Source organism: Silurus aristotelis (assembly GCF_946808225.1).
Source record: "Silurus aristotelis genome assembly, chromosome: 14".
Taxonomy (NCBI): domain Eukaryota; kingdom Metazoa; phylum Chordata; class Actinopteri; order Siluriformes; family Siluridae; genus Silurus; species Silurus aristotelis.
The window spans coordinates 24,966,024-24,978,770 of NC_139587.1; positions in this window are offsets into that span (position 1 = coordinate 24,966,024).

The window sequence follows — 12,747 nt, forward strand, 5'->3', positions numbered from 1 at the left end:
TCCATTTTAACATCACTTACATGTTAGAATCTACAGTCATTCCCTTATTCCCTCAGTAGTGTACCTAATGAGGTGATAGTTCAATGGTTAAAGCTATGGGTTACTGATCAGAAGGTCGGAGTTTCAAGCTTTGGTAATACCAAGCTGACATTCTTGGGGCCCTTGAGCAAGGCCCTTAACCCTCTGTGCTCCAGGGTACTCCGCTGTATCATGGCTGACCCTGAACTCTGACCCCAGCTTCCAAACATTGCTGGGATATGCGAAAAAAAATGTTAACGTTGCTGAAAAAAGTACATGTGACAAGTATAACATTTCTTTCTTTCTTTCTTTCTTTCTTTCTTTCTTTCTTTCTTTCTTTCTTTCTTTCTTTCTTTCTTTCTTTCTTTCTTTCTTTCTTTCATGACATTAGTGAGTACAAAGGTACTGATTTAAAATGATGTAGGTGGACGGTGATGCGGTTGTTGTGGGCGTGTCTATAAAAAGACTGATGAGTGGCCAATCCAAATTTTTTTTCCTTTGCATAGAATACAGTTTATTCTTTATTATTAGCTTTAGATTATGTATTTACATTAAAATGTTTCAATATATTTAGATAGAATTAGATGTAAATTGTGAAATGTATATCATTCTCAGAGTTGCTGCTATAGAAAGTTGTTTAACGCCTACTAACCAATCGGATTTAAGGATTTCAAGGCTGTACTTTGAGACACAAGCAGAGGTTAAATCTCTTCAGGTTTTTATTACATGTGGCTTTTATTACTGCAGTGTGCTGTTTTGTAAACTATTTTTTTTTAAATTGTGGAAGTAAAATGAACTGTTAGCACTAGTAGTACTTGTATGCTCAGTCTGTGTGTGTTTCACTGTGTGTTTAAGTCTGTGTGACAGCGGGAGTGTAATCCCCTTCAGATATGTTGTCGAAGTACATTGTGGGTAGCATTTGTGATGCCAGGATATTAAATGTGAAGGCAGCATTTAAACAAGCTTCCCCTTTGCAGTGTTTTTTGTGTGTGCGTGCGTGTGTGTGTGTGTGTGTGTGTGTGTGTGTGTGTGTGTGTGTGTGTGTGTGTGTGTGTGTGTGTGTGTGTGTCTGGGGGTCATTCCCATTAAAAAGCTTATTTTTACATTTTTATTTCAATTTGTAAATTTTTACTTAGATGTTTTTTTAAAATGATTCCAAAATTTGACTTCTATAAATACGGATACCAAATTGACCCTAAAAAAATGCTATTAAAACACACAATAAACTTTATTGTGTGTGTGTGTGTGTGTGTGTGTGTGTGTGTGTGTGTGTGTGTGTGTGTGTGTGTGTGTGTGTGTGTACACACTAACACATCACACACACACACACACACACACACACACACACACACACACACACACACACACACACACACACACACACTAATCAAAATCACTATTAACACCTAGCACTTACTAAGCCCTGAGTAGCCAATTTCTTTGTAACTATACACACCTAACAGCTTGGTGTACACATTATACAGAGCGTTTGATAAATCTGGAGAATATTTCATTGATGTATTTGTACAGGAAGTAAATTATTAGGCTTTAGTTTGACTAAATGTGTGTTGTAAAAAAAAATACAGGACAAATTACAATTACTTCCTGCATGTGGTAAAATTGTCACTATTATTATTGGACTTTTATGATGCACTTGGTGAAATCTACCTCCCTCCCTCTCTCTCTCTCTCTCTCTCTCTCTCTCTCTCTCTCTCTCTCTCTCTCTCTCTCTCTCTCTCTCTCTCTCTCTTATCTTTCTTATTTTTGCTATGTTGTCATGTTTTCTTTGCAAACCTCCTTTTGGTTTCAATTAAACCTCAGAAAACCCCTTCGAGTGTGAGCCCTTGTTCAGAGCGGTGTTGGGTTACGGAATATAAATAGCCAATATCAAAACAGAGGACGGAAACCAAGACAAGAATTGAAACCCAAGACATTTCATGCAGATAGTCTAAATGCCAAATATGGTTTCGCAAATTCCCCATGTATGATGAAATCATTATGTATTTACCTTTGTATATGTCTACCTATTTACATCTTTTTATTTTTATTTTTTTCAGTTGCATTAAAGAAGCAACTATTCACTATTAAACCATGTAACAGTTAAATACTGGGCTGATACACACACACACACACACACACACACACACACACACACCCACACACACACACACACACACACACACACACACACACACACACACACACACCCCCCCACACACACACACACACACACACATTAATTCCAATTTTGTGCAAGAATAACCTTTGCTTGATCATCACCATACATTCATAACATATATATTTTTTAGCTAACCAGTTTGCACAGTCTCCCATTTAGTGCTGTGTACTGGTTGGCACTGCACTACTACTATATTATTCTAATGTGTTGTTTCACTAAATATTGTTTACACTTTTTTAATCCTGTGTATGGGTCTGTTGGGTCTTGTTAGTTTTGTGTTATATTGTAGTAATTGATGCTGTTTTATGTAGCAACTTGGTATTGGAGGAGCATCAATTCTTTTTGTTGTGTATTGTGAGTATTGTGTGTATGAGTGAAAGAATTAAGTGTAGCCAATTGTTTATCTGTAAATAGTTTGTAAGTAACAAATGTGTAACATTTAGTGGACTGTAATAATAACCTCCACTCTACTGGGAAGATTTTCCATTAGATTTTGAAGTGTGCTTATGGAGATTTGCACTCATTTAGCCAGAAGGGTGTTAGTAAAATTCAGGTACTGATGTAGGTTGGGTGAGGAGTCCTGTGGTGTTAATTCATCCCAAAGGTGATCAATAGATTTAGGGGTTCTATAGCAGGCGACTCAAGATCTTTCCCTCCATCCCATATAAGCAATATTATCATTGGCTGGCTTTGTGCACAGGGGCATTGACATGCTGGGACAGGTTTGGGTCTCCAAGTTTGATTGAAGAGAATATTTCATTCTACTGCATCCAAAGACATCCTGTACAACTTTATGCCTTCAACAGTTTGTGGAAGAACCAAATATTGCAGGAGTCAGATGTTCCAGTACATTTGTCCATATTGTGTATTATTAAATATAATACCACAACATGTGACCCTGCTTCATAATAAGACATTTAAAGAGTTATACAGTATACTGTAATTGACTGGAAGGTTTTGTTTTCTTCATTCAGCTGTACTGTATAGTTTAGATCAGACTGGTGTAAAAGTGTAAATGTGTAAACGAGTGTAGATCTATTGGGTGTTCGTCCAAAACAGCTGCTGTGACCTGAGCGTGGGTGAAGGGGCCAAATCCGATGAAAAGTCTCAGAACAATGCATCGTAACCTTAGATGCCCGAGCCTTTACACAGAAGAAGTGATTTTGAGTTCTTTAACAGCGGGGTTGAATTTCACTTGAGGATAATTAACAAATAGAAGCGGTCGGTTTAGGTGCAGGGGTAGGATTGCTGAAAAGCTGAGAAACAAGTTCCCCCGTCCTTCAAAGGAAATCTAAGGTGCTGTGCAGATGTCCTAAAGAATTCAGCACAACGCAGAGCACAGGAAGGCTAAACTAACAACCAGATCCCGACCTGGTATGAAAATTGCCCTTTCTTTGCCCTCAGTTACAAGTCCTGACCTGTTTAGTGTCAACTTTTATCGGATTCATGTGAAACGGAAAAGAATCTTGCATGTATTTACCTTTGGGGTTTGTTTTCAGCAAACGAATTGACCTGGTCATTTTCAGTATTTGTTTTTTTCTTTTTACAGAACAAGTTCTGCACTTGCTTGCTTCCTGTAGCTCTTTCCCCAGATTGCTTATTGAAAATGTGTGTGGAAAAAAAAGCTTCCAGGAAAAAAAAAAAAGTGTCAAGTTGAATTAGCACCTAATGCTGTGTCATTAGCAGTCCTCGACAACGTGCCGGAATTCCTTTCATGCCTTTCTTATAGTGAGGGCTACTTAGCTAATCTTTGTTTGATGAAATGATGGTCTTTCAGTCACAAGATATCTCACAAGATTATCTCACGCTAACGATTTAAATGTTGATAAAGCTGGGTCTGAAAAGATTCTCCTCTTTCTTGTTCAACTTGTTACGCTACGCAGGTTTTCATGGGGTTTGAGCTTGGTGATGTGGTGAAAATTTCAATATTGCAACATTTAAATAGAGGATAATATCATGATATAGGCATGGATGCATTATTTACATTGGTGGCATATGAAAGACACCCGTATTCAGAGCAACTGACTGTTATCTCATATTTTAATAGACTGAGCAGCTCAGGGTTAAGAGCCTTGTTTAAGGGCCCAGCAGTGACAGCTTAGGATTTTAACTCATGACCCACAGTCTTCACCACTGGAAGCTTCCACTTCTCCATTATGTTTGTAGCTTTGTTTAGGTTTGATGATATGTTATAAAACAAAAGCAAATCAATCAAACAACCAATCATTCATTTTAATAGATAAATATCCAGCCAAAACCAAAAAAAATATTTTTTTTCCACTGAACAGACTGTTAAAAAAATTAAAAAAATCTAATTGGAGCGAATTGTATTTTCATATGCAAATAAAAGTCTTACAACACTAGTTTATCAATGAAAATATGGTGGGATTTGATGATATTTTGATTAGAAGTGCAATTTCTTAACCACTGGAAGCTTGCATTTCTCCATTATGTTTGCAGCTTTGTACAGGTTTGCTGAAAATTTACAAAAAAGAGAATAAAACAAACAAGCAAATCAATCATGTATTATTACATCACAGCCTTATTACATCACAACTTAGATAAGCCAATCATGTTCCCATATGCAAATAAAATCCCCGCAATGCAAGTTTATCAATGAAAAGAGGTTGTTTATGGGGGTATTTTTTAAATGTATATTTACATAGAATTTTTCGATCAAGGTAATCAGATACCATGTTGTTTTTTGTAAGTCAAAATGAACGCATATGTTACCATTGATGACTCAACATCGTCTTTAACATCAGGTCTTATCATCACTTTTGGTTGACAATAATTATATGATGCTCATTATTTGCGTTTATGAGGTAATTTATCATGATAACAATAGCATATTTGTCAAGCTGCCCACTTCCAGGCATGAACAGGACACATGCTCAAGTTACTGTACTCATTAATCCTAGCAGTCAGAATTACACACCTAGTAAATGAGGCAAAGACAAACCCAAAGACCATAAATGAAAAGAAAGTTGAATTTTGACTGGGAAAAAAAACATAAATTGATGCACATCAGTCAGCATTTTGGACTGAACTGCAACTATATAATGACGTTTCTAAAGCAACAAACTTTGTAAGTTACTGGTGCTGGGTTTCTTGTTGTTTTTGGTGTCAGGATGTCTGTGTGTGTGTAAGTGTTCTTAGGGTGTGTGAGGGGAGTCGGAGAGGTTGGGGGTGTTTGGGATGTGGAAAGGGCACGCTGGCATGCTGCCTGCTCTCTGGCAGGCTCTGGCTCTGAGGCTGTGCTCGCTCTCTGTCTGTCTCCCCACAGAGGGAGTCCAAACACGCTCCAAAAAACGAGGAGATGGAGGAGAGGTGAGCGGGCTACATCGCTTATCCATCTGCTGTGTGGACACGTTTTCGTGTGGGTGGGTGTGTGTGTCTTAATCTCCACAGTAGACTGTCTTGGTTGTGGTTCTGTTTTACTTGAGTGCTATAGTGTTCTGTAACGCGTCTCTGTATTTTGTGTCTTTCCAGATATTTCTGTGCTGCTGTCTGCTGGCCTCACTCTCTCATTTATAAATTAAAGATTAAAAACTACGATTAAAAACCAGCACCGGGCGGCCACTAGGATTTTACCCAAATCCTCACGCTTCTTCCATAATGAAAGCATCAGGGATGAGACAACATTGGCCAAGGTCACTGTTTCACAATGTGTTTAGAGTTTTAGCATGTTTTGACAGAGAGACACAGAGAACTTCACAATAAATGTTTTAACACGCAGAATGTTGTTCAATCTGTTCAGTTAATACATTTGTGGTAGAACCAGGAACGTTAAACACAAGACTAGCTGACAGGGGATCTTACCAGAATGTTCAAGAATGCAAAAACAGCATCTGAAAAAATTTGATATTTGCTACTGTCAATATTCCCATTAAGGCTACATCCACATTGTTCGGCCAAACTGTAATGCTTACTATACAATGCATATATTTACGGTATTTGGCAGATAACCTTATCCAGAGCAACTTACATTTACCAATTACACATCAATTACAATTATACAACTTAGCAATTAGGGGTTAAGGGCCTTGCTCAAGGGCCCAGCAGGGTGGTTGTGGGATTTTAACTTATGGCCTTCTGACCCAAAGTCCAATGCCTTAACCGCTGAGCTCCCACTTTCCATAAAAGCCTTGAAAGCTTTGTGTCATTACCGATCAGACATTTAAACCGATGCAGCTGCAAGCAAACACTCTGTTCCTTTTGAGAAAAAGCAATTTTAAGGTTGTACAAATTGACAATAAACTTTCATAGTACAATTAACTTATACAGCAGGCACAAGAACTGCAGTACAACATCATCCACCATCTTGTTTTTTTTTTACTTGAATGGGTCATGTGACTTTATCACATGACAGAAAAAAAATTGTTGGAATTTTGTTTTCTAAATCCACATTACAAAACAAAATCCAATTTCGCTAAAGCATTTTTGGAAAAGCTCATTGATTACAAAAGTCCAATCTGTATTAATGTAGCCTATGACAAAACTAGCATTAAAGGAAGGTTTTGGGAACATTTCTACAGTAAACAAAAATGTAAACACTGTGTGAAAACATTTATATGATGCTATAGCCAAAAAAATCTAATTGTTAGCTAGGTGCTTCTAAAAAGGTTTAAATAAAACCAGCAAGGAATAAATCCCTGAGGAAATTAGCATTGTATTTTGAAATTGTAATGGACAGATGATTGGGCTGTACTGTAGATATAATAAATGTATATTTATCAGCCTGCTTCTCAAATTAGTCTATTGTTGTGGTATTTTATCTGCTTTCTCTTCTCACTGTTGTAGATGATCTTCGATCGAAGGACATCGACTGTCATGAGGTTTGTAGTCTGTATATTTGCTCAAAGAAACACATGTTTAGTTCAAGAATGTGGAAGCTAAAGTGCCTGATTTTATCTCCAGACTAACTACTCAAGTGTGTTTAAGCTCTCGACTTTCTCCTGTGTTAGATTTCAGGCCTACTGGGTCATTAGAACAGGGAAAACTATCAGCAAGTGGACTGAAGGGCTCTTCTGGAATGGGAAGGATGGATCAAGAGGCCCTTACTGCAAATTAGGCCCCTCTGAGTGAAGTGCTTGAGGGCAGGGAGCATGCACACATTCACACTCACACACACACACACACACACACACACACACACACACACACACACACACACACACACACACACTCACACACACACACACACACACACACACACACACACACACACACACACACACACACACACACACAAACTCTTCACTTCCTCTTGACTCTTTTAAGCACTTCCTCTCTTTATCTGGCTGTCCCTCATTCTCTATCACTTTCTCTCACTCATAGAAAGAGTTGCTCATCGAGTACCACTCAAAATCTTAACCCCATTTAACACGTCCTAATGGCGGCGTTCTGGAAACGTTAGTTCTGTGAAGAGTAATAAGAATGAAACTTAAAGGGATATTTAGCCACAATAACAACCAAGTCTTTGAAGTTAATTGTCGTATTGTGGACAGCAGGATGATGTATTTATGAGGTGAATGTAAAGTCTAAGAGACTGCTTTGAAAATGGGCTGTTCTTAGTTTGATTGTTTTTTTTTTACTTGAGAACAATAGGAAAGCACAATAATACACTAAACCTAAAAGAGTAAAATGATTCAAGTACAAGTATTATTGAAAACAATTTATTCATAAATCTTTGCATTGCAATTTGCATTTTGAATTGATTTGATTTGATTTGATTTGATTTGATTTGATTTGATTTGATTTGATTTGCTGATGCTGGAAAGTTTTAAAAACACTAACATAAGTGGCATCCATTTAGTTCTGAATGTGCTGGAATCATATACATTTGTATTATAAAGGTTTTGGGTACTTCCCGTGGGCTCACCACCTGCAGGAGGGACCGTAAGGGACCGGTGCTGAGAGGATTGGGCAGCAGTCGAAGGCGGCCCTGGACACGAAGAAGTGTCTGGGGAATCTGCTTAGACTGTTGCCCCCGCGACCCGAATTACGGATAAGCGGGAGAAGATGAAATGAATGAAATTAAGGTTTTGGGTAATAATCAAAAAGACAATAAATCTAATTTGCACCTTCTTGATGCACTTGTCACTTCACATTCAGCCAACAATCCAGTTTTAAAACAGTATAAAAGAAAAATATTGTTCGACAACTATCGGCTTAGGTTATGCCTAATAGTTTAAGTCGCAGAACTACCAAGGTAGCACATTTGGGTTTTTATTAATGGCACTTGATGCTATCTTTTTCAGATGCACTCTATCGTAGCTTCCTCTTTGCTATAAGCTACTTCAGCTTTATAACAAACGGGGATATGCAAAAAGCGTTTTCCATATGCACCATATAGTGATGTAAGCATTAAAATGTAAATGCAATGTCATTATATGATCATTTATGATCAAACTCTTGATGTCACCCAAATGAGGATGGGTTCCCCTTTTGAGTCTGGTTCCTCTCAAGGTTTCTTCCTCATAACATCTACAGGAGTTTTTTCTTGCCACAGTCTCCACATGGCTGCTCATCAGGGATAAACACACACCATTCACCTTGACTGTTGATTTCTGTAAAACTGCTTTGAGACAATGTCTGTTGTGAAAAGCGCTACAGAAATAAACTCGACTTGACTTGATTATAGATTAGATTGCAATGGAGATTCTTTCTTATTGCATATGATATTTTAGCCCAATGCAGCTGGGTATATGTCCGCAAATAGGATACAAATATCGTAAATTACTGCAATAATGTTAAAAGACAAATGTAATAAATTAATAAACATGATAGAGATTGATGTACAAAATGACAACAGTGTAGCAGTGTAAATCTGGCACACTCCAAAGCAGACTTACTGTTACTTCCAAGTTGTTTTTTTTCCTCTTGTGCCACAGCATTTACTACAGCTACAATCTAGGTGCAAGAAAGACATGTTTGTTTAATAAGAAATCAATTCTAATTAAGTTGTGGAATCAGTGTAGGTGCAATAATATAAAAAAAACAACGACAAAATGTTGCACTTCCTTTTATCTATGAAAACAGCAAAACCAGCCGCTTCAAAACCAGCTTTTTTCCCATCTACCATCACCCTACCGAACACCACATGACACCGCTGGGGCACTGACGGCTCACTGATGCTTTACTTATGCTACTGTCAGTAATCATGATGCAGGTTTGCTCCACTTTATATGTTCTGGATCAGCTCTGGATTATTGTATTTGTATATAATTGTGAATTTATTGTATGAAGATCATCTTCATATCTGTATATAAACTGTATATACACTATGTATAACTTCTGTACATACAATTTGCATATTGTAAATTGATATATCCCACATTCTCTACACATAATGTGCACACACCTTCACTAATATAAATCCATATATATGCTTATATAATCTTAGTGAACATGCTTCTGCAAAATTTAACACATTGCCCAGATCTTTCATATTTATCTCCTGTACCTACTTTTCATATTTTGCATATTTTGCACACTGCCATGTTCTTTATTTTTCTATACATATTTATCTGCACTTGTCATTTTGCACAATTGCTACTATTTGCACTTCTGGTAAACTTTTGGTTTCATCGCTGTGTACCTGTACTATGCAATGACAATAAAGTTGTGTCTATTGATCCCATAAAACGTGTCATATGCCGTGAATATGGAACTGCCAGTAGAAAAGGAATCAACACTTTCTCACTGATCAGAATCGATAATTCGGCAGCACTGTGGTTTAATACATAGCATGACATAGCATATCAAACAATTGTTCTGTCTCTCTTATTTTTTTCCACCCACACTCCCTCTTTTACTCTTATTTTCTTATTATGTCTCCCCCCCCCCCCCCATCTCTTGCGCTGCCAGGAGGACTAATTTGTATAATGAAATGGAAAAAGATACGCAGAATCCTGTTCGGGACGCATGCAGCTCGTTTTCTTTTTTTTTTTTTTGGAATACGACACGTTTGGTTCGCTCTTTCTCCCTCGTTTCCTTTGTGTGTGTCATTTCAGCCACAGCTGCATTAACTCCATTGTAGGGGTCTGGCGTGCTGACGCCTCTCCAAAAGTGTGGAATTATAGCAGCGAGCATCTGCAGCCAACAACACTGCACAACATAATTGTGTCCTGTCATATTTAAATGCTCCTCTACTCTAGAGAAAAGGAATTGTTCTTTCTCTCTCTCTCTCTCTCTCTCTCTCTCTCTCTCTCTCTCTCTCTATATTCCTCAGTCTCCTCGTCTATTGTTGCAGAGACAATGCTTTGGTCTCTCAGACTTGTCATATACACTGAGATGTTTGAGCAAACCGGCTGTGGCAGAATCCAGTAAAAGCTCGGCCCGGTGTGGCCTGGAAGTGCTGCTCTGCTTTGCTGCTTCTTAACCCTTTTCTAGATTCGACTGCCTGCAAACTTTCCTGCGAAACACATGGGAAAAGCGTGTCATGAACAATTAATACTTATTTCCAATCATCAGTATAATATAAAGGTAATTTTTTTTTATATACAATTGAGCAACTCCCATCAGATAACAAAGAGGACATCTCTCGTCATGATTGCTTTCATCGTTTGGTGCGTGAGACTTAAGACTGGAAGCAATAACCGATTTTGCAAAGCCTGGGTGTCTCAAAGAGTTTGTTGGCACCACCAAAAATCCAGGTTCTTCTCTCCCAAGACCTGCTTCACATTTCATCACAGAGATCTTCAGCTTCTTATTTCCACCTTTCACAACACATACATCCATATCAACTCAAACCCAAACACCTACACAGAAGGGACACATTTAGGCTTTTCATATTGTCTATGTTTTCAAACCAAGCTGCTATGAAGTCAACACGTGTCCCATCGTGGAGTTTCTCTTGCATCGCGTGGGTGTGTGTGGGGAAAAGAATTGCTCTGACAGGACTGTACCTGAGCAGCGTTTATGCATGGCTGGGTCGGATTTAGTTGTGGTATGTTGTTGAAGGCCCAAGACTCTCACTTTTTCTGTGGATAATCTCTTATCAGTACATAAGGACTGCTGCTGTAATTATTATTACCATCATGTTCACTCTGAGCTAAAGATTCATAATCCCAATCGGGTTTTATTTAGAAAAGGATGGGTTCCATATCGGGTTATGGGTTCTTCCTCATGAGTGGAAGTTTTTACACACCAGTTTCGGATGAGTTTATGATGATAACTATTGCATTATGATACAATCCATTACTTTTAAATGAGTAACATATATACTGTATATATATATATCTAAATATATATATATATATATATATATATATATATATATATATATATATATATATATATATATATATATATATATATATATATATATTTTTTTTTTTTTTTTTTTTTTTTTTTAAGGTAACACTTGAAACGTTAAAGGTTTATTATAGAACCTCTTGTGTGTCATGATCAAAAATCTTTCCAAACACCCTTAATAACACTTAATTATCGAAAAACACTGAAGAAACATTTTTCCTAAAGACTGTAATCACAGGCATTGTCTGGTTCATCTTGATTGGACTGTCGACATGAGACACTTTTGCTTGTTTTTTCCTCTTTCCATCAGTATCATTAGTGTTTTATTCAACTGCTTAAAATGTAAAAAAAAAATCATGGCCTATTTGTGCTTTAAATTCGTAGAAACATCCCTGCTAATGAAATATAAGGTCAGGAATCTTTTCAGCACATGACCGTTAGATTCCTAATTCCTTTCATAGAGAACAGAAATGTCATATTGTCTTTTATGAATTTAATTTAGTCTGATGTCATATTTTTATGGTGCCATTTGGATTCATATTCGAAAGCGTTAACGAGCATAAACGCAGTAATCTTTTTAAATAAGGAATATTCGAAAGTCATACTTGCTCAGCCGATCTATATATAAAAGATTACAAACATCTAAAATTGTTCTTGAAGGGGAGAGAATTCGATTTTAAATGGAGGGGACACCATAGTCTAGTGTTGCATTGTAAGTTTGTAATAACTGGTCAAAGGTTTGCTTATGTGAGAACTGTAGTAGAAAGTAGAAATAAATTGAGTGAAATATTAAAAACAACTGAAATAACTAAAGCAACAAAAAACAAATCACTGATCCCAGAAAAGCATGGCCATTTTAATTTTAATAACTTTTTCTGATTTGCTCAAATAGGGATTTATATTTTTATCTATATTTCTTTTAAGCTGCATTATTACAATATCCTTTATTAAATGTGATATGCAAATAAAATAAAATGAAGTACTGTTGTTTATGTTATTTTATTAATAATATTATTATTATTATTATTATTATTTATTTATTTAATTATCATAAATAAAACTATTCTACCTAGACCTTATTAATATTTTAAAACAAACAGAGTGTTGAGCTTTTAATTTGTCTAAACATTATTGATTGCCTTTTGGTATATTTTTATCTGAATAATTAAAATATACTTTAAAGTAGATATTGTGCCTTCTGGTAATGAGGATAATGTGGCAAATTCAATCAATTTGATATAAATGTAGCTTCAACCAAAAAGAAAAACAAAACAATAAACAGGTTTTGT